At 41.1% G+C, this 24,118-nt stretch overlaps 1 long non-coding RNA gene across 1 annotated transcript in view; it reads right to left on the bottom strand.

Annotated features, from left to right (window-relative positions):
- LOC309829883 overlaps positions 1 to 23,892 on the bottom strand; it is a 169,514-nt gene extending 145,622 nt beyond the window's left edge. Inside the window, exon 1 of the long non-coding RNA XR_014297444.1 lies at positions 23,778 to 23,892. This is a non-coding gene — a long non-coding RNA (uncharacterized lncRNA). The remainder of the gene's footprint in view (positions 1 to 23,777) is intronic.
- Positions 23,893 to 24,118: the final 226 nt, after the last annotated feature.

Raw genomic sequence — 24,118 nt, 5'->3', positions numbered from 1 at the left:
TCAGTTGAATGCACCATGCAACTGAAAATATTTCCTCTCAAATAAAGCTTTCTCCAGTGTTTAAAAGTTAAGACTATTAGTTAAATTGCACAATCATCAGCGTTAACTAAAATTCAATGCTTCTGCTTCCAGCTTAAAGTGGGAAATGTGACATCCTGCCAAACACCTGTGACATTTTCTTGGCTGGTGATTTGGAAGTAAGGTATCCAGTCTCTCATAACTAGTTTCTTTTTTATGATTTCCCTGGGAATTTCCAGATCTAGATATTTTTCTATAAAATGGTTCTACACAGATAGCTTTAAGGTCACAGCAGGGTAAAAGTGAAGGCTTACCACTAGAAAAGATCATTGGATCATTGGTAGATGTTCCACAGTCTTCCCATCCCCCATTTCCTCCAAATAAACCATAATAAACAAATTTTCCGTCATGTATTTTAGTCTGGAAACTAAGATCTGGTGTACTAGTGCATGTCACAATATTCATTTGCTCCCACCCCCATACTTTTCATAATAGGATCTTCTTTTATGCAGGGTATACTCCCTCGCCATGTATCCACAAGGGGTACCTCCTGACTGGTCTAAGTCAATCATGGCCATCCAATGATTGGATATACCTTTCCAATCATGGCTATACTTTTCCAATGATCGGCTTAGGAAGAAGAAAAAATTTTGGTCAAAACATGAAGGAAAGTCTGTTGGAGCTTCTGAATAAGAGACATTCTTGTCTTCCTCTGGAAACCGTTATTTCTGGATGTGGTGCCTGGAATGACTGTGGACATCTTGTCTTCAAAGAGGAACTAGCCTGAGTACACAGCGAACAAGCTAAGGATAACACAGTAGAATGAGAAGAATCAGGAATCTTGATTGTTATTTTAAGCTTAATAATTAATCATTATTAAGCTGATTAATTTACCAACCTTGGTGATGCCTTATCTCTGAATTTCACATAATGTAAGATAATACATTTCCTTCTCGCTTAAGTCACTTGAGGTTGGCTTTCTGTTCCTTCCAGTCAAAAGCACACTAATTAACACAGCTGGGTATAGAATTCTTGGTTTACTATCTTTTAGAACTTTGAAAGCATTATTCCATCGTATACTGACATCTGCTGTTGTTGATTACTGAAGTGATATGCAAATCTATTTCCCACTTCCTTGTGAATAATCCGATCTGTCCTCCTGCTGAGAGCTTCAACAGTGTTTGCCTTCATTCCCAGAGTAGTGAAATTTCATCAGAATGTGTCTTGGTTTGAATCTTTTCTCATTTATCCTGCATAGTACTCAGTGGCCCCTTTTAACTGACGAATTTGATTTTTCAGAGAAAGTTTATTATTTATTTATTTCTTTTGTGTCAATTATACAGATATTGGACCTTCTCAAACTATATCTATTGTCTTTTTTTGTATCTCTTATACTTGCCACCTTTTTGCTCTAGGTCCTGAAAGACTTTCTTAACTCTATCTTCCTGTTTACTCCCTTGGAAATTATCAGCATCCTTTCTGTTATTTAGACATTTTTCCTACACTTTCAGATTTTCAGTAATCATATTTTTAATTTCTGAGAATTTTTTTGTCCTCTTTTTACATCTCTTTCATAGCTGCATGTCATTGTTTCACCCATGTGAATATTTTCAAATTGCTTTTCATATCTCCTTATCCACTCAGCTGACTTGTTTGTTTATCTTCATCTTTGTCTTTTATGACATTGATTTCCCTCAGACATTTGGTGGTCCTTAGTTAACCATTTATACTTACTGATGAAGGACTTTGTAGATTAGCGTGAGTAGCTTGCCTGATTTTCCTTTGTGGTTAAGAAGGCTCTATTTGCTCTGAATGTGAGGGCAGATTGTAGCCTTTTTGTAGAGAGATCCTTCTCTTCAGTATACGTGGGTAGGGAGCAGGAAGGTGGATTTGGAAACCCCACCACTGTTAAAGAAAAGTAGGGCACTTAACTGCATTTCCCTCCTAGTCTGAGATGACTCTCTTTTTTAACCCTCTGGCTCTACCCCAGAATTTCCATTTTATCCTGTGGCCCTCCTTCAAATATTAGTCTGCCTTGCTCTTTGCTCCAACTTCATTACTTGGACTGTCCTTTAGCAAATCTTTCACAAGTTCAGAAAACAATTCTTAGAATTCAAATTGCTCTATATGCATCTAAGAAAGGAAGGAGCTACTTAGCCAAAATGTCCTGAGGACATCCTTCTAGTTAACCACCCAAATTGCTGCCTCAAAGTTCATTCTTATCCTCTATATGTAACAGTTCTAGTACCTGTCTGAAGAAAGGCTCCCACATCCAATACAATCTCCCATTTGAGATCTAGGCCATGGATTCCTATGGTATATTACACTCTTGAAATAATAGAAGGCAAGCCCATCTCATTTCCATCTTCCAGAAATTTGATGAAATCTCTTATCAAACCACGGCACGCATTCCTGTTTTCAGAGCTGTCATGGATTCATTTTTTTCTACATATCTTTAACTGTCATTTCAGTGGGTTCTAGGAAGGCAGGGGAAGCAAATGAATGTAAAGTCTGTCATCTTAAACCAGAATTCTTAATATATTTCTATTAACACAAACCAACTTCTTATTTCCATTTTTTGACATTGTGAGAGGTTTCAGAGTATCTGGGAAGTCCCCAAAATTGTATGCCAAATTTGATATGTATGTGCATATGTGCATTTTTCTAGGGAAAGCAGTCATAATTTTCATCACATTCTCAGTGGCCTGTAACCCAAAGCAAATTAGGAAACCAAGGGTAAATGGATAAGACAAACAATTGAGTGTTTTTGGTGCAAGTGAAATTCATATAATGTGGGAGGTAATGGGCTAGAAGTAAAAAATAATGTACTGTGTAAAAAAATTTAAATCTATACTCAAATGTATAAAGTCAAATATGTTTTTCTCAAATTAACTTTAATCAGAATTAATAATTTGTCTTGGGACACCTCCCCCACAATTCCCTCCAAAGTTAGAAATTTAATCTAGGTTATTTCCAGGTAAACCCAGTCACTTCTGGGTAAAAGTAAGCATTTCAAGCTAAAACTTGTCAATTCAAAATATCACACCATAATCAGCCTTCTTGCCAGGGTTCTATCAAGCATGGCTCAGGCATTTGGAAACATGGTGCCTGCTCTGGCCTCCATCACACTGCTTTCCTCCCACCTGATCTTTGGTCACTGGGCTCTCTCCTCACCAAATTCTTCACTGATGTCTTTGGTCCTCATGTTGGCCTCCAAGCATAAGGTCCAGAGGGGTCATATGCATTCTTTTCATCTCAACCACAAATTTATTCAGATTCGCTGGCTCATTCACACTCAGTCTCTTACTTCATGTATCTCTTTGCTACTTCAAGACTACCTTGAAGACCAGGAGTTTTGGATGCTGTTGTGAGCTACACTCTAGTCTCAGACTTAGACATGCCACCCTTACCTTTTGTACCTTGCTGGTCCTGTACCATTATGATACAAAGAACTTCTCTACAGGGCTTCTCCCTGGGAAACAGTGGGAATGGGAAGTACAGTAGTAATGACCCTGCTCTTGAATTCACCTCACCCCCCCTTCAAGGCTCAGCCCATTGCATAAAGATAGGACACTGGATCTCCTTCCATGAACCCATGGCAATATAAGCTCTATCACAGCTCCTCCAACTGATGACATCTCAGATTTGTTTTTTAATGTATTTTTTTAAGTCTTTATTGAATTTGTTACAATATTGCTTCTGCTTTATGTTTTGGTTTAATGGCCACGAGGCATATGGGATCTTAGTTCTCCAACCGGGTATCGAACCCACACTCCCTGCATTGGAAGGCGAAGTCTCAATCACTGGACCACCAGGGAAGTCCCAATGACATCTCAGATTTGATGGAACATGATATTTCCAATCTGTTGCTTATGGCATAACTTTTATGTTTTGAGTCTTAGGTTGCTAGGGCTGCCATAAACTGGCTTAAACAACAGAAAGTTATTGCCTACAGTTCTGGAAGCTAAAGTTCAAGATTAAGGTATTAGTGAGGTTGGTTCCTTCTGAGGGATTAGGAAAGGATCTGTTCCAGGCCTCTCTCCTTGGTTTATGGATGGCCATTTTCTCTATGTCTCTTCATATCATCTTCCTTCTATGAGTGTCTCTGTATCCAAATTTCCCCTTTTATAAGGACATCAGGCTTATTGGATTAGAGCCAATCCTAAAGACCTCATTTTAACTTGAATACCTCTATAAATACCCTATTTCCAAATAAGGTCACATTCTCAGGTATTAGGGTTTAGGACTTACGAATTTTGGAGGGACACAATTCAACCCATAACACCTTGATTCCTTCAAAGATTTGCTTTTGATGTTCAAAGCCCAGCTCTTACAAATCAAAAGTCATGCCTGTCTCTATTATGAATTTAAATTCATTCATTCATTTATTTATTTATATTCTCAGTAGGATCCCTGACTGTTTCTTTATCTTTACATTCCTGCTGTAACAATCCAAATGCTCCCCAAGCAATAAATTAATAACAGAATAAGCAGGACATAGGGAAACTTTAAAGGGTGAGGAGGAAAGAAATCTCTATTGATATTTCAAAATTTTCTCCAACTTCATTAAATCAACCCTAGGTGCCAAATTCACTGGGTGAAACTCACAGAAATCTGCTACTTCCAAGGACTGCTTTATGTGCTGTTCAAAATTCTCGACTGAAGTACTTCCTAACAGCAGAGGAGTGGAAAGACACCACAGGAATTTTGAAGACATAACCCAAAGCAGCTTATCAGAAGCATAAAATTTTTACATCTCCTGTTTAATCTTTGAATGCCATGTGAATTTTAGGTTGCCCTCCAGAATGTGCTTCAACTCATATGCGGCAATTGTTTTTATGAGGCAGAAGAATTCAAAACCATTTTCCCCCGAAGTTTTGAGTGACATCCAGGAAGACGTGCCCAGTTTATCCTATGATTCCATGTGCCCCTGGCTTAATGCCTCATGTTTGAAAAGCACAGCTTTCAGCGGAGGAAACAGGAAGTTCCACAGATAAAGGGGTTTTGTTTGTTTCCAGTAGAGAAGGAGCTTCATTCTGGCACTGCTAGGAAGCCAGTCCTTTTCCACCCAAAGGACAGCATTTCCTGAAGAGTAGATACATGTTCCTCCCCAGCTGGGGGAGAGTCTGCGAGGTGAAGAGAAAAAGGCCTGCCACAAAATTAACAATAGAGCTGCACTTGAGCGGGGATGAGCACATCACGAGGAAAGAAAGGGAGCAGGGGCAAACAGGGTGAGAGTTCAGGGAGGAGAAGAAAAACCAAAGCCCAGCACAGAGCAAAGGAGTCAGCAGAGTGTGCAAAGCATAAGCAGGAAGGCAGAAAGGGCACGGGAAGAAGGGATGAGTAGATTAGGGTTTTTGGCAAAGGTCAGCAAAGTCTGAAATGGTGGTGGGACAGCAGAGCACAAATACAGCTGGGACAACCAAAAGCATCCTCATCCTGAGCTTCATAGAGTACCCAGAACCACTACCAAGAAACAACTTCCTTGGGGAATTCCCTGGCAGTCCAGTGGTTAGGACTCCGCGCTTTCACTGCTGAGGGATAAGATCCCACAAGCTGCCTCTACCGCCTGTCCAGTGGCACTATTCCGCCCTCTCATTTCCGTTAGCTTGTTGTCTTGTGACACCTACTTAAGGGAGGATTCTGGGCACTCATGATGCTGAAGTCTCCAGGTATTAACTTTAACTTAACTTTAAATTCTATGAAAATTAACTTTAAGTTCCATGAATCAAAGCTAAATGTAGGTCAGAAAATTACTCAACCACCCCTTGAATTAATGCAAGTCAGTGATAAACATTTTACTTCACAATCAGTTAGAAAATGAGTCCTTGTTGGTTTTCATTTGCATCTCTTGGATTATTCAGCATTGACTTTAAATGTGTTCCAGGCTGGGTTCCTTTATACTCTTGCTCAGAAAGGTCCCATTCTGCTGATTTCATCTTTCCCTACTTTGCTCACGTACAGATGTGACGGTAAACACATCTGTGGCTGCCAGGCCTCTGTTGGCCTCCAAAGGTCCATGGCAGCCCCCCAAAGCAGCAAAGCAGGGCAGGAGTGAGACAGCCTCCACAGACCATACTTAAGGAAATCCCTGGGATCATGGCCAATTACATCAAAACCCGACAGCACCACCACCAAAGCAAAGAAATAAAACTGGATCTCTTCTCTTCTGTTTGTAATGGAGACAACTCTCAGTTCTCAAACTCAAGTGTGTAAGGAATACAACTTTACTGTTCTCTAATAATCTGATGTGTATTGAAATCCTCCTTCGGGTAATTAAAAGCAATTCAAAGTCTCTCCCCAGCCCCATCTTCCTAGTGTAATATCTAAATTCCAGGGCCTTCCTTAGTGAGTGCCAAGGTGCCAGAGGCAGAGAGGCACCTGATCCTCCAAGTTATCCCCCACCCCCCAGCCTCTGCCCACACCTCCTCTCCCCTCTCCAGCCTGGATCACTGGTCCACTCCAGGTATCGTGGAGACCGCCTCTCGCGACCACAAGGCTTCCTCAGCCACTCTCTAAGCTGACCTCCAAGTCTTCCACACCCCTTCTGGGAGCACTTTCTCTCCCCTGTGCTGTTCAAGGGCTCTGGGAAGTGCTGGGGTGGGGCTGAGGGGCTTCTCTGCCTCTGTAGGATTTGAGGCCATTTCTACTTGAATGCTCCAGGGCCATATTCGTGATGCGAACTCGAGTCATACCTCCTCCCTGGGCTTTGCCTAAGCGCAGGGCCACAGGTTTCCTCTGCACTCTGGTTCCCCAGGCTTGTGAGGGGTTTGCACTCACTGCCCTTCAGGACTCAGCCTAGACACAGGGCACAGCCTGCCTCCTCAGGGGCCTCAAACATCTTCCTCTCCTCCTTCCCCTCCACCACACCCCTCCCCTCACCAAGGGCACCATGACCCCACTGGGAGCAGGGATGTCTGAAGAGCACTTCTCTTACTCATCAGGCAACCTTCTAAATCTGCTGTCTATGCGCTGAGTTCTTTGGTGCCCCCATGAGGACCAGGCTTTGGAAATGCAAGACCCAAGCATTGATTTCTGAATTCCACTATGTCACTTGTCCCTTGAGGCAATGAATGTGAAATGCCCTAGCTGCCTAGGCAGGGGAATGCGCCATAACTAAAAGGAACCAAAGGGACAAAAACCTCAGTGAATAACTGGAAATAGTATCCTGCCACCTTCCCCATCATCCTTCAGCTGCCCACATGGCTATGGCTCTGTCTGCTTTCCTTTCATGCTTTGTCCCTTTTGAACTTCTCCCCTCCAAAGTCCTTAGTAAAAGCATCAAATAATTAGATGCTGTAATTGCTGTTTGCACAGAGACTAGAGGAAAGGGTAAAAGGGGCTTTTGGCTAGTCATGTAGGGGTGAAACAGCATGAACAGTTCAAGGAACAGCAAGTAATAGAATGTGGTTAACTGTGTAGAAGTAAATGGTATCATATCATAAAGCGTGATCAGAGGAGGATGATGCTTTACTTGGTTCTTTCAAGAAGGTCTTAGAGAGAAGGTGTTATTTTGAGTAATTATGAGTTTCATAATATTCTCATTAATTATGTTAGAATGCAAGTTTATTTTTAAAATTTTTAATCATGTAAAGATTAATAAATAAACAGTATACATACATACAACAACAACAACAAAAATAGAATGTGGTTAAGAAGTAGGGAGCAGGGCTTCCCTGGTGGCACAGTGGTTAAGAATCCACCTGCCAATGCAGGGGACACAGGTTCAAGTCCTGGTCCGGGAAGATCCCACATGCCACAGAGCAACTAAGCCCGAGCGCCACAACTACTGAGCCTACACTCTAGAGCCTGCGAGCCACAACCTCTGAAGCCCATGTGCCACAACTACTGAAGCCCGCATGCCTAGAGCTCGTGTTCCGCAACAAGAGAAGTCACTGCACTGAGAAGGCCACGCACCACAATGAAGAGTAGCCCCCGCTCGCTGCAACTAGAGAAAGCCCGTGCACAGCAACGAAAACCCAATGCAGCCAAAAATAAATAAATAAATAATTTTTTTTAAAAAAAGAAGAAGTAGGGAGCAAGTATCCCATTTATGTTTTAAAAAAGACTGTATTTGTACATGAACATACACATGTGAGCAAAGGTACAGAAGAAGATGTTGGGAGGCAGTGGAATTGGGAAGGAGACTTCCATGCTTTTTCTTTATATGCTCTATTTTGTTTAAATTACTTCCAATGAGAAAGTATCTGTGTTCCATAGAAAAATGAAAGGCAGGATGCATGTGGAAGATGAGTGGCAGATAAAGATGGATAGACAGGCAGGAAGGATGGAAAGAGATGCCTTCACTAGGAGTTTGATCATTATTGTGAAGCTGGTAAAACACAGACAGAATTTGAGAGTCCTAATCAGTATCTTTTGATTATGAAATCAACACACACTTATGGTAGGGGATTTGGAAAATACAAAGAAATATAAAAATAAAATGAAAATCATTAGTAATCCCATCCCCAAGAGATAGCCAATGTTGACATTCTGGTATATTTTCTACCAATTTGAATTCAATTTCTTTGAATTTTGCTCTTCAAAGAAAATTTTAATTTTATACAGTCCAATTTATGGTTCCAAGATCATAAAAATGTTCACCTATTTTTAATGGTGAAACTTTCATTTTATATTTAAATATTAATTCTAGCTACAATTTCCTTTGGTTTAAGAAATGAAGTAAAGATCCAGGTTGCTTTAAGTAAACATTTTAATGAAGTATAAGATACATACAGAGAAGTGTACAAAACATAAATGTACAGGTTGATGAATTTTCACAAGTAAACTCCCCCACGTACCACACCATCCAGTTGAAGAGACAGAACACAACCCACACGGCAGAAGTCCCCTTAATTTCCCCTCCCAGTCATCACCTCCCCTGGGTAGCCACTATTCTGGTTTATATCCCCAGATGTTAGTTCTGCCTGTTTTGGTGTCTGGCTTCTTTTTCTCAGCATTATACTTGTGAGATTCATCCACGTTTTTGCATGTAGTTATAGATTACTTATTCTCATTCCTATATATATTACCATAGTATGAATATATCAATACTGTGATTTACTTATCCATTCTACTGTCTTTGGACATTTGGGTTGCTTTCAGTTTAAGGCTATTATGAATAATATGAATGCTATGAACATTCTTATATGTGTTTTTTGGTAATCATATATATACATTTCTGTTGGGTACCTACCTAGGAGTGGAATTTAAGGTAGAGCGTATAGAGTGTTCAGCTTTAGCAGATACTACCAAACAGTTTTCCAAAGTAGTTGTATCAGTTTACATTCCTACCAACAATATATGAGAGTCCAATTGTTCCATGTTCTTGTCAACACTTGCTATTGCCTGACTTTTTAATTTTAGCCATTTTGGTAAATATATGTAGACATACTTATCAGAGTTTTAATTTGCATTTCCCTGACAATTAGTGAAGTTGCGTACCTTTTATTGACCATTTGAACATCCTCTGTGTGAAGTGTCAAGTTTTTTTCCATTTTTCTATTGGGCTATTTGCCTTTCTCTTATTGATTTGTAGTTCTTTGCAGTATCTTCTACTCTGTGGCTTGTCCTTTCATTCTCTTAATGATGTCTTTTGATGATGAGAAGTTCTTAATTTCAATCTAATTTAGTTTATCAATATTTTTCTTTATAGTTAGTGCTTTGGTGTCTTGCCCACTCTAAGGCTGCAGACATTCTCTTACATTTTCTTCTAAGAGCTTTCTTGTCTTACTACCATATTCAGGCCTACGATGCATCTGGAATTAATTTTTGTGAATGGTTTGAGGAAGGGGGTCAAGATTCACTTTTTTCACATGGCTATTAAATTGAATCAGCACCATTTATTGAAAAGACATCCCTTCTCTACTACATTTTGGTGTCACCTTTGTTGTAAACCAGTGATCATCTGAGGGTCTCTTCCTAAACCGTCTACCATGTTCTGTTGGGCCATTTGTCTATTCTGGCACATACACCACACTGTCTTAATACTATGGCTTTATAATTAGTCTAGATATCTGATAGTGGAAGTTCTCTCAACTTTGTTCTTGTTCTTCATGATCATTTTGGCTAATTTTGGCCCTTTTCCTTTCCATACAAATTTTATAATCAGATTGTTAATGTCCATTTTAAAAGCCTACTGGAATTTTGAATGGTGTGCAGAATTTACAGATACATTTGGGAGAAATTGACATCTTTACAATATTGAGTCATCCAGTCTATGAACATGGTATATCTCTCCATCTATTTAAGTCTCATTTAATTTCTCTCAATATGTCTTCTTGTATTCAGTATAGAAATCTTGTACATCTTTATTATATTTGTTCCTATAAATATGATGTGTTTTGAGGTAAATGGTATCATTTTTAAATTTTCATTTTGCATTTTTGTTACTAGCATATTGAGTACAATTGATTTTTATATATTGACCTTGTATTCAGCAGCCTTGCTAAACTTACTTAGTAATTCCAATAGTTTATCTATAGATTCTTTTGGATTTTCTAAATACTCAATCATTTTACCTCCTGATAATGACAGTTTTATTTCTTACTTTCCAATCCATATGCCTTTTATTTCTTTCTCTGGCCTTGCTGCAATGACTAGGACTTCTAATGCGATGTTTTATAGAAGTGGTGACAGCAGACATCCCACGGAGAAAGCTTTCAACATTTCACCATTAAGTATGATGTTTGCCTTAAGTTATTTGTAGATACTCATCAGATTAAGGAATTTCCTTTACTAAGACTTTATTTTAAGTCATGAATCAATATTGAGTTTTATAAAATTATTTTTCTGCATCTATTGAGATGACTATATTCTTTTTCTCTTTACTCTGTTATTGTGGGGAATTACCTTGGCTTATTTTGACTACTCTTGAAACCTATTCCACTTGGTTACGATGCATTACCCTTTTTATGTATTGTTTAATTCATGTTGATTATATTTTGTTTAGGATTTCTCTACCTATGTCCATGAGAGTGTTTGGGCTTTAATTTTCTTTTCTCGTAATGTCCTTGTCAAGGTTTGGTATAAAGGCTTTCCTTGAGAATGAGCTGAGACATGTTACCTCTTTTTCTATTCTCTGAAGAATTATTTTAAACATCTTGAAGACTTTATTAGAAAGACCATCTAAGCCTAAATTCTCTGTTTGATTGTTTATCTGTTTGGTGGGAAGGTCTTTAAGAATGAATTCAATTCTTTAATGGATATAGCTCCATTCAGATTTTCTATTTCCTCTTGCGTTAGTTTTGGTTTTTTAAGAAATTTGTTTATTTCATCTAAATTGTCAAATATTTTGGCATAAAACTGTCCATAATATCCTCTTATCCATTTCATCCTTAAATGTCTAACCATTTTTTCCCCAAATCACTTGTTGAATAATAAATCTTACAAAATGATACATACGCTACCTCTATTATATATGAATTTCATTTAATCAGTCATTCAAAAATATGTATTGACTGAAACTATGATTCAGTCATTATTCCAATGCTGGGAATATAGCATTAAACAAGACAACATTCCTGCTTCATGAAGCTTACATTTAGTGAAGAAAACAGATAATAAACAAGATAATGATAAGGGTTCTGAAGAGGAGGAAGGGGAAGAACTGTTTTACATAAAATAGTCAGAGAAGGGTCACCTTGATGAGGTCATATCTGATCAGAGACCTGAATGATGTGAGGGAATGATCATAAAAAGACCAGAAGGAAGAAGTATAAAGGCCCCACAGCAGAAATGTACTTGGCATGTTCCAGGAAGAGCAAAAAGGCCAGTGAGACTGTAGCAGAGTGAGTGAGAAGGAGAGAAGCAGAGATGTATTTAGAAACCTAGGCAGGGGCCAAATAATGCAGTGATCTACAGACCATGGTAATGATTTGGGATATTCTAAATGTAATGAGAAAACAATGGTTTTGAGCAGGCAAGTAACATGATCTGACATGTTTTGAAAGATCTCTCTAACAAATGTGTGTAGAAGAGACCATAAGAGGAAGAAATGGAAGTATAGAAGTCAGTTAGGAGCTATTGCAATAATCCAAGCAAAGGATGGTTATGGCTTGGACCATGGTGGGAACCGCGGAGGTAAGGAGAAGTAGTCAGATCCAGGCTATATTCTGAAGGTGGAGTCAAAAAAGTTTGAAGAGGACTTGCTGATGGCCTAAATGTGGAAGTTACAGGAAAGAGAAGACTCAAAGATAACTCCTCGGTTTTTGGCCTGAGCAAAAAGATGGTGATGCCATTCTAGGGGCCTTTTCAGGAAGGGAGCAGGTTTGGAGGAGGGGAGGTTGGGAATCAGGACATGTTAAGTTTCAGATCCTCTTAGACACCCAAGTGAGAATGCAAGTGGGCAAGTGAATATATGGGTCTGAATCTCAGAAGAATGATGAAAACCAGAAATACAAACTTAGGAGTCACACAAATAGATATTTAATACTACAGGACAGGATAAATTCATCTAGGAATGAAGCCTGAGCCCTGAGATACTCTAGCTTCAGAAATCGGGAAGAGAGGATCCGTAGCAAAGAAGACAGAGGAGTATCCAGTAAGGTGAAATTCTCGTATGTGTATGAGCCTGTTTCTGAATTCTCCACTCTGTACTCCTGATCTTTTTGTCTGTTCCTGTGTCAGTTTTGATTCTTTTAATTCCAATTAACAGACAACCCAACTCAAATCAACTTCAGCAATGAAAGGAAAACCAGGTTTGACTCCAATAATGTCACTTAGATGCAGTTTCTCTCCATTTTTCTGCTATGCTCTCCTCCGTGGGCGACTCATCCTTGGAGGCTGGGGTCCCACAAGCAGGAAAAGAGTGAATGCTGCTGGGCATCAGAATCCACAGATGTCCACCACAATTACTGATTACAATTCCTCTGCCAACACCAAAGGGGTTTAATTACTTTACCTATGGATACACTTTTCATAAGTAGTAGGACTTTTATGTTTACATCACTATGATTCTTTAAAAAAAATTCCAGCTATTCACTCATATTTATTCTGAAAGAATCTATACTTATAATCTGTCTCCTACTCTGGTCATATGGGCCTGTTTCCCCAAAGCACCTTAAATTTTTCTTGCCTACAAAGCACATTTCATCCTCATTCCTCCCCTAGAATACTTTCTCGCTTTCTCTCTTCCTATCCATAAATTTACCCTCCTTCAATACACAGATCAAATCTTCCCTCCTCCATGATATCCTTCTCAATTATCACATCTGGCAGTGTTATCTCTGTCCTCCTATATACTTTACAGCATAAATAACATTTTTTTAAATGGTCCAGATTTGTCAAGTATCTTTTCCTATTTGCCAATCTCCCAACTAGAGTGTAAATTCCTCCAGGAAGAACCCTTGTTTCATATTTCTATATAATCTTCTCAGCAATCTGCCCAACCCTAAACAAATAGTTTCTACACTGAATATTTTTAAACAATGGGCTGGTTAAGCTACCACCCCTATTTTCTCTCCTCTTATTTTCTAAAGAATGAACAGCAGCAGAAGAAAGCAATAAAGGAATAATGTTTGTGGTTTATGATGTGGATTCTGCTCTGTAGGTGAGCTTCATCAGTTGGGAATGGTTGTAAGTACTTAGTATATAGTACCCTGGTGCTGAAGCTTTGGTTTTAGGTACTCTGCAAGGTGCTGGGGTACAGTGATGAATAATATAGACATAGTATCTGTCCTTGTGAAGCTCAAATATTTCTTTTCCAGTGCTGTAATTAATTATTACCTTCTTTTCATAGTAGCTTTTAATTAAAATAAGTTCTTAATTTTAATGTAATCAATTTTCTCAATCCTTTCTTAAGTTTGCTTTTTGCATCTTATTTAAGAAGTCCTTCCCATGCAGGGATCATGAAGGTATTCTCTTGTATTATCAAAATGTTTATAGATTTTCCTTTCCTGTTTAAGTTTCTAAATCCCCTTGAAATTGATTTTCATGTATTATATACGATAGTCAGATGATGTTTGCCCATATGCATATCCATGAGTCGCAGTACCCATTTATTGGAAAATTCAGTGTTAATCTGTAATGCATACTTTGCAATACATAAGGAGTCCATAAGTGCACAGGTTTGCTTCTGGGCTCCCTATTTTGTTCTGTTGGATTGTTGGGTTATTCTTGAATCAATTTCACTCTGTTGTTCTTACTATGGCTGTATTATAAGATTTGATACCCATAGGGCAAGTCCTCTGCCCTAGTTCTCCTTTAAGATGTCTTAGCTATGATTGCAGGTATTTCTCTTCCTCCTTATAGTTCTGTCATCCTTTCCTTTATATACTATTCTATGTTATTAACATATTTAATATTTCAAACTGATATTTTTCCTGGTAAAAGTAACTTTTTACCCCTAGTGTTTTTAACCATAACATCTGCTTTATCTGATATTGTGCTTACTGTTTTGACAGTATCCCATCCTTTCACTTTCATTCTCTCTACAGTTTTGTTGTAGATAAGCCTTTCTTGACTAGCTGTGATGTTATACACTCTGCTTCTATTCTTTCCCTGGTTATTCTAGAAAATACAATATGCATTATTAACTTATTAGTCTAAGAATGACTATTAATCTTTACTCTCCTTCCAGGTAATATCAGGATGCTAGACTCCTTTCTTAACTTATATGCCATTGTTGTCTTATTTTCAATTCTCTATATTTTAATGCATAAGATATTAAAATTCTATTTTATATTTCATTTTTCCTACATTTACATTTACCCACATATTACCTCTTTTTAAAATACTTCATCCCTTACTAGCGCTCAGCTTTTACCACTGGAGTCACTTTCCTTCTGCCCAAAGGAAAAATCAGTGAAGATTTCCTTTAGGGAGGCAAACTCACAAAGTGTTGGCAAACTCTACATTTTCTTTATATAGAAATGTCTTTACATTGCCATTTTCTTGAAAGGTATTTTCTCTGTGCTAGAATTCTAGGTTATCAGCTAGTTCACTATAGAAATCATTCCACTGTCTTCTGGCTTCCATTGTTGGTATTGGGAAGCGTGTAAATCACTTTTCAAGGCAATGTGTTTTTTTCTGGATGTTTTTAGAATTTTCTCTTTGCCTTTGGTGCTCTGCTTGTGAATTTTTGGCTTGATATGTTTTACTGATTCTGGAAAAATGTCAGTCATTATCTCCTCAAATAGTTGCTTCTACCCATTCTCCCTTGCCTTTTTGTACTCCAATTAAATGTACATTAGAACTTCTCGTTCTATCCTCCATGTCTTTTTTAAAAAATTTATTGAAGTACAGTTGATCTATCCTCCATGTCTTTTAACCTCTCTTCCATATTTTCTGTATTTTTGTCTCCCTATGCATCATTTTGGATAATTTCTTATAATGTATCATCCAATTCACTAATCTCTCTTTGATTTTACCTAATATGTTATCTAATGGTAATCCATTAAGTTTTTAAATTTCAGTTTTATATTTTTATTTCTAGAAGTTCTATTTGGTCTTTTTCAAACCTGCCAAGTCGCTTTTAACTGTTACCCATTCCCTGAAAATATTTACAAGCTTGCTTTTATTTCTATGAACATAATAAACATAGTTATTTGTCTCTGATTAAATACATAAAGAATTTGTGAGTCTTTTTTTTTTTCTATCAGTTACATCTGCTAGTTCTCTCATCATGTTTTGTTTCCTCGTGTGCTTTGTTCTTTCTGACTGTACTGCTCAGTGGCCCTGGAAAACTAGGAAGATGCTTTCCTTTAGAGAAGATTCGTCTTTGATTCTGCCAGGTATCAGGGGAGGAGAGGGGGCAGGGAACACCAGCAACCTGGAACTACCTTAAAGCCAATTTTTCCTACATTTACATTTACCCACTTATTTACCTCTTTTTAAAATATTTCATTCCTTGAAGTATTTTACAACCCAAAGACTCTCTTTTTTCCTTGCTGCCAAAAAGACAGAATACTTCCTACATATATGGCAGCTTGCCTATGTGATTCTTTATACAACCCTTCTTCTTTCACAACTTTGAATCAAACTACGCCAGGAGGGTTTCTTCTACCAGCTGTACATCCAGTTTTCACAACAATTGCTGTAAGCAAGGGATATAGCTTTTTCACATCAGGGTGCACTTTTCACCTTAAAGAATATGACTTTTCTGGTACTTTCTAAGATCTACTGCTGCTGGTGTCTCTTGCTATCTCTGTGCTGCCTCCCTTCAGTTCTCCCCACGTGGCTTCTACCTGATCTCATCTATTTGGGACAGTCTTAACACATATTTTGAAGTCTACAGATTAAATTTCTTTCCTAATTTTGCTGGAAATGGGGTTTGCAAAATCTTCATTATTATTTTTTCACCTTCCTTGTTGCTTCTAAATATTTTCAAGGAAGAGAGGGGGAAATGCCAACTATTGCAATAATGTTTATACACAAAGGTTGGAATCATCTTGACTCCCCTCTCTCATATCCAGTACAAAAATACATCATTAATTCCTGTCAACTCCACCTTCAAAATATATTCAGACCTTGTCCACTTCTCACCACCTCCATCTCTACCCTAGTCCTAGCCACCATTATATTTTATCTGGACTATTGTATAGCCTCCTAATTAGTTGTCCTGAATACACCTTAGCTGCCTTGCAGTCTATTCCCATACAGCATTTACATTTATTTTTCTTAATTGAAGTATAATTGATTTACAATGTTATGTTAGTTTCAGGTGTACAGCAAAGTGATTCTGTTATACTGAGAATATATATATATATATATCTCCTTTTTCAGATTCTTTTCCATTATAGGTTATTATAAGATACTGAATATAGTTCCCTGTGCTATACAGTAGGGCCTTGTTGTTTATCTATTTTATATATAGTAGTTTGTATCTGCTAATCCCAAACTCCTAATTTATCCCTCCCCTCACCTCTGTTCCCCTTTGGTAACCATAAGTTTGCTTTCTACGTTTATGAGTCTGTTTCTGTTTTATAAATAAGTTCATTTGTGTCATATTTTAGATTCCACATATAAGTGATAAAATATGGTATTTGTCTTTCTCTTTCTGACTTACTTCACTTAGTATGATAATCTCTAGGTCCATCCATTTTGCTGCAAATGGCATTATTTCATTCTTTTTTATGACTGAGTAATATTCCATTGTATATATGTACCACATCTTCTTTATCCATTCATCTGCCAATGGACATTTAGGTTGCTTCCATGTCTTGGCCATTGTAAACAGCAACATTTACATTTTTAAGACATAAGCCAGCTCATGCCACCTATGCTCAAAATCTTCTAATGGCTTCCTACCTCACTAGAATAAAATCCAAAGTCTTTAGCATGGCTGTGAGACTCAAATTCCCTCCCCCTCCCCTTCTCCCATGATTGTTGCATTCTAGCCACCATATCCTCCTTGTTTTCCAAACAGGTCAAGCATACTCCCACCTCAGGACCTTTGCACTTGCTAAACTGCTCCACCCCTAGGTTCCCTCATGGCTCACTCCTCACTTCATTCACATCTCTGCTCAAATATCACTATGTCAGGAGGTCTTCCTTGAACAACCTCTCTCACACAGCATCACCACCCCGCACATCCACTCCACGTCTCCTTACCCAGTCTATTTCTCGTCTTGGCACTTATCACCACCTTCCATATTTTATACTTACTTGCTTCTTTTTTTGGCGTTGTTTGCTTTCCCCCACCAAGATATAAGCTCTATGAGAACAGGGCCTTTGTCTGTTTTTGTTCACTGATATATCACAAGCATCTAAACGGTGCTTGGCATTATAGTAAGTGCACAGTAAGTGTCACTGAATGAATGCTGTGGCTACAGAGGAACCCAACTGCAGGAAGTAGCGTGAAAGCAGAGACTGGGCAGCTCCTCTATCTCTGCTGCCACACTGTCTCTCACTACTTGCCGTCCAGCTTCTCTGCTCACTCAGCCACCTCCAACATCACCATTTTCAGCCTGAGTCTACAAGTCCTTCCCACCTGAGGTTCCTCAGCTTGGTGTCTAAATCCCAAATATCAGATTGGTTTGCCTTAGTCCAAGAACCCTTCCAGAGTCCAATTAGCCACTGTTGGGGGGATAGACGGTGGGTGGGGTCTGTTCACATGCCAAGTAGAGTCACCCTCTCCAGACTCTTTACAAATGGGAAAGATGCTGGGGATCTTTAATTCAGATACAGAACAAGCCTCCACTAACACATCCCTGACACTGGCAGAGAGAACGGGTGTGACTTCTACAAGGGTGTCTCCAACAAATGCCTTCAGAGTCCTGGCAAGTGATATAAATGAGTGAATTGGGCAGGATGGTAAAGATGGCAAACGAGGGAGTCTCTGCTACATCCAAAGAGGGGTGGCTACTATAACTAACTACTGCCAAGGAGGAATGTGGACCCGCCGTTGCCAGATCTTCTGATGGTTCAAGAGAAACCAAGAAATTTGGCAATTTGGAAATTGTAGTGTGAAATCTCCCACTTTCAACTAATCCAATTTTTAAAAAATAAAACACTGCACAGACCAAATAAAACACATCTGCTAACCAAATTTGGTTCAGGGCTACCCGTGTGCAATTCTGTTTTATACAGTCAGCTCAAAAATAGGACACAGGTAATTTATCACCCTCAAGAGCAATGTTTCCCAGGGGGTTCAGTGTGAAGATTTCATTAGCTGGGGGAACCAGAGCTCTCGGTCCCCTTTCACAGCACCTGCCTTCATTTTCTCTACCAGTCCTGGTACAAACTCCCACCAATTTTACCCATGAGAGACGAGGCCTAATGGAAAGAATTAGGGCTTTGGAATCAAACAAACTGGGTTAAAACCCAATGCTACCTCTTAGCTTTCCTTAACTTCTCCAAAACTCAGTGTCCTCATCTGCAACCTGGGAATACTAATTCCTACCTAGAAAGGTTCTAAGGAATGGAATCAATATAAGTAAAGTGCTTGGTGCGTAACAGAGGCACAGAGTAGATAACTCTTATTAACAGCCTAGGAGTCGCCCTCACCATAGAAAGGCATGATAAAATTTTCCATAATGTAAAAGTTTTGAAAGAAAGGTTGCAGGAGGACACAGCTACAACCTGAAAACAAAACCAAGCGCTCTTCACTCTCCACTCTGTGTCTAGACAATGGAAGAATCCGGGAAGTGCTCAGATCGACAGCCTACAGGGTTCCTGTACTCCCAGGACAGAGATTGTGTCTTTGAAGCATTACACGCAGTGTCCTCAACAAAACCACCTTTAGAAAAATTTCCTAGAACTTTTCAGAATTATTCTGGCAGGACCCAGCTTCCCTTCTTGGCCTATAAACACTTGTGCCTCCACAAATTACCCTGACAGCCTCCTCCCACTCCAAGGGCCTCTACTTCCTGTTCCAAACTACTGTGTTGAGCAATCCAGTTATGGAAATAGCTCCTGGGTGGCAGAGGAACGCCTGTGTTCCGGAGGCTTGTTTCGCTGCTTCTCCCTCCTGCCTGTCAGAAGGGAGGGTGCTGTTATCACTTGCAAGGACTCGAGGAACACTTTATATTTCCCCCTTCTTCCTCTTCCCTCTAGCCTCAATATGCTCCTAATAAGAAATGTTTTTAACATCTAAAGTGGAGTTTTTCAATCTCAACCCTATGAGCATTTCAGTCTGAACAATCCCTTGTTTGGGGGGCCATCCTGTGCATTGTGGGATGTTCAGCAGCTTCCCTGGTCTCTACCCACTGGATGCCGGTAGCAGGTATGCTGTCCCCAGTCGCAACAACCAAAAATGTCTCCAGACATTGCCAAGTGTTCCCTAGGAGGCGAAATCGCCCCTAGTTGAAAACCACTAGTCTAAAAGATAGTGGAAAACCAAGGCCAATATTGTCCTGGCAAAAAAAAAAAAAAAAAATGAGATTATACAGTTTATTTCCACATACACTATTAGACAAAGTATTTCAACTTATAAATTTGTAAATATGAATACAGAACTGAAGAAATGTCGCATCCTAAGCCAGAAATACATAAAGGAACAAGAGAAAAATGAACTTACAAAGCTCGCAACTATTTCTCCTGTCTTTGTGGCTTCCTGTGTAAATCTTATTTGTTTCCTCCAAATTATCCTGCTCTCCAGTCAATGTGGTAACCATTTTATGCCAAGCCTTCTCTGAAGTGACATGCAATCTGCATTGGAGAGAAAAACTCCTAATGCCTCTCTGAGCACTCCCCATGAGGTGTGGCAGCTCTACAGCACACACTCAACAGGTATCACTGGAGAACGGAAGCCCCCAGAGAAGATTTCCCAGTGAAATGAGAAGAAAGCATCACGTCCTCCTGGTATGGCTTCAAACACCACCAGATCCCCATCATGGCCAAGAAGCAAAACACAAGGCTAGAAAAGCAGTGTGAGAGGTTACAACACCCAAGGAGAAATACTATTCTATTTCTTCATTAGGCAGAGGGAGTTTCCCATGGTACACTCCCCTCCTGAAAAGAAAGAAAATCTGCTTTCCACTCTGCACAGGGCTTACACTAGCCACAGTCTGTTATTCAGCTTTGGAGGATATACATACAAAGTTGTCTCTCCTCCCCACAGCACTGGACTTCCCAGCTCCACTCCCAACGCCCCCCCTCCACCCAACTCCAGAGAGATGTTGACATGTTCCTCCTCTCTGACGCTTGTGGACAGGCAGATGCTGGGTGCAGGGGATTCTGTCTTTTGGGGTCCATTACTTCTTCAATCCCAGGCCGCCACCTGTCTCAGTCTGGATCCCCCCAATCCTAGATTCTGACCAAGGCCTCCTAACTTGTCTTCCTGGTTTAGAGTTTCCCTTCTAATCCAGGTTTCACACAGATGTTGATCTTTCAAGAGCACAATCCAGAAGGGCCCAGAATCCTTCTGTGGTTTCTCGTTCCCTATCACTGGATACAATCCCAGCTGCTTCTGTGCACAGATTTGTGAAACACACCAAATGGCTGGCTCAGGAGGTGCCCGAGCAGCAGCAGGATAAGCACTGAGTGAAACAGGTATGCACACGTGGGGGGTTCATCCATTGTATAGATGGTGAAGGGAGAAAGGGGTGGAGGCTGTTAGATGCAGTGACCTTAAAGTTTCCTTTCAACCCTGACTTGCCACAATGTTGGGAACTCCTGGATCCGCCATTCAGGTCCTGCCATCCAGGTCCTGCCATCATCTGACCCCAAGCCTCCCGCAAAGTGATGTCAAACGGTCCTCCACGAATGCTCCTGCATTGTCCAGCACATGATTACCCCACTTCCACAGCACGACTTCTTTTCTGCTTATTTTTTTAATTACAAAGGAATGATGCTGGTGGCAACAGAATAAAACAATACTGAAATATTTAAGATAAAGTCTCTCGACCACCGCACTCCCATGGTGCAGTGCATGGTGGCCACTGGCAAGCATACATCGTGTGCCCTCCAGTCCTTCTCCATGACACATACACATACGCATGCGCACACACGCCACTCATTTGATACTTGATCTTATACTGTGCCTTAGGGAGGAGGAAATTTAATTCTTACATGCATTGACTCATCTCTCCAGCTCCCCAGGAGGTTAAGGCTAGTTAGTTCATCTGCTTCAATTGCTATTATCCCACCAATGAGGAAATGGGAGGCAGGGAGATCAGGTACCCTCCTCAAAATCACAGATTAGTTGGTGACAGAGTTAAGGCCAGAATAAGAACTCTTAGCCCAGTGTTTGTTATTACACTGTAAGTGCTCTTCTCCCCACAGTGCAGGGTGTATGCAGGCAGCAGGTAGAAATAAATACTTGCTGGAAAAAAAATAACCTACAGAGGCAGGATAGCACAGTGGTTAAGTACTTGGACTCTGAACTCAGGCTGCCTACGTTAGGATCTAGCTGTCGTTTACTTAACTATGTGACCTGAGTCGATCAACTGGGCCTCAATTTCATTGTCTGAAACTGGGGTAATGATAGTACCTCCCTTACAGGATTGTTGTGAGAATTAGATAAGTTAACATCTGTAAGGCACCCAAAACAATGCCTGATACCTATGCTAATAAAATAAGCATCATAGTACTAATATAGTCCCCCAAATACAGTAAATATCATCCTTCTTAAAATTTAAGCTGGCAAATCAAAACTAAATCTTGTTAACTCGGTTCCTCGTTCAAAAAGAAATCAGCATGTCGGGAAAACTCACATGCTATTAGTCCACAAAATAGTTAAGTGACACCGTGACTGAAATCATTTCTACAAGTAGGAATGACCTCATAATGACCTCATAGATCAAAAGCATTGTAACACCTACCGCACCAAAGAATAAAAAACCTTAACAGCCTCTAGCAGTAATTATCTAAGTAAAGTAGGCTGCAAAAATGTTGAAGAATTGTTTTTGCCATGACAATATTTCGAGTAAATTGCTGCTTCTATACTAAAAGTACTGGTGTTGCAGAACTGGCATACTAATAGAAAGATTATTATAGAAACGCTATTAAAATGAATTAGACATTATTAAAGATTCAACACTACAACAGTGCCTGATTACAAGAGATTTCAAGCTGTATTGCTTAATGGGCAGAAAAAAGTGCTAATTAAGCCCACTCTTAGAGGATGTCCCTAGGCAGGTTTGTAAACCACAGGCAGCAAGAGGTGTATGGACTAAATGCAGAACCAGTAACGCCAGCCCAGATGGATACAGTCCTACCAGGAAGATAGGGAGAGAACAGGAAAAGCCAAGGTTTTCTGCACAGGAGGGGTAACCTGGTAAAGCAGACAACTATCCAAACTTATTTGAACCTCAGGGTTTTGGGGGGTTTTTTGTTTGTTTTCCTTAACTGCTTTGTCAGCAACACTTCTAATTCCTCCTTTGCTTAAGTGAAGAAACCCAAATAACCCACCATAGATTAGCGACCCTTAATAAACAGTATAAGCAGGGAGAGGCAGAGAAAGCCTTGCCATTATCACCAAAGCCTTCTCAGGCAACCAGAAGACACTGAATAGCTCTACCGGCAGCACCTCGGCCAAAAGCATCTCTCACCGCAAACAGCCTAAAGCTCTCAGTGGTTCTCAGAGTTGCTAGACTAAAGGCATTATCCATGCGTTTCAGGATCTATTTTGCTTTCCCACCTTGTTAATTAACTAATCAGGGATGGCAACGCGCCTCACAAATACAAAGTGTCAGGGAAATGCTAAGTAAATTCGTCTACACGTTCTGTCAATGCTCAATTAGGAAAGGGGGAAGAGCGAGGGGCTGAGCTTTCCCCAGGATGCTGCAAGCTAGGGGATAGGCTCGCTAACGTACAAGCGGAGAGAGACCTGTGTGCCCTGCAGCAGCCTCCAGCCCAGAGCAGGGCTCTCGGCAGGACTTCTGGAAAGGAAACCTGGACCAGGGCCACCCCGGGGCAAAGGCAACGCTGCTCGCAAGGCGCATCCTCGCAGCTCAGCCTCCATCTCTCCGCATCTCTCAGATGTCAACAAACCCGGACCACAAAGTGAAACTTTCCGGGCCCCCGCTGTCGCGCTGGTTGTCTGCCCTCTGCCTGGGAGCGCGGCACGGGGACAGGTGTGGGGCCGAGGCTCGGGAGGGGCCCCTGCCCCCAGCCCCAGCGATTGTGTAATCGGCCCGAGATGGGGGTGCTCGGGACCAGCCCCACGCCGGGATGCGGAGGCGCGGCCCGGGGACCCGGCTGCAGGCGCGGCGCCCGGAGGTGTGGGGGGGATGGGGAGGACGGTCGTCCCGCCCCCCGGGACCGCCCCCGGGAGGCAAGGGGAGCCGCGGCGCTGACACAGCCCGGAGGGGGCGCCCGCGCGGCGGACCGCTGCCGAGTAGGGGGACGCGATGGCTCGGCAGCGCAGCCGGCCTTACCTGCGCGCCGGGCCGGCACGGCGGGAGGCGGCTCGGGATGCCGAGGCGACGGACGGCGGTCGGCAGCGCCGGCAGCCACCGGGGCCACGACATGTAAGGAACCGCGGCGGCGGCGGCGGCGGGCGCGGGACTGACAGCCCCAGGCCCCGCCTCCAGGCCCTGGGCCCCGCCCCCTCCGCGGCCGCACGGCTGGCCCCGCCTCCTCCGCCCTCCGCTGGGGTCAAGCTCGGTCCACCGGCCCGGAGGGCGGGGCCCCTCGCTTCCGATTGGTCCGGGAGATAACCGCCCCGCCCACTCCCCACCCCCTCCTTGGCGGCGAAGCGGCGCGTGCGCGGTGGCTG

The sequence above is a fragment of the Grampus griseus genome, assembly GCF_964374135.1.
Source record: "Grampus griseus genome assembly, chromosome: 1".
Taxonomy (NCBI): domain Eukaryota; kingdom Metazoa; phylum Chordata; class Mammalia; order Artiodactyla; family Delphinidae; genus Grampus; species Grampus griseus.
Note: the sequence above shows the minus strand (reverse complement) of the source record. Positions and strands in the feature narration are given on the sequence as shown.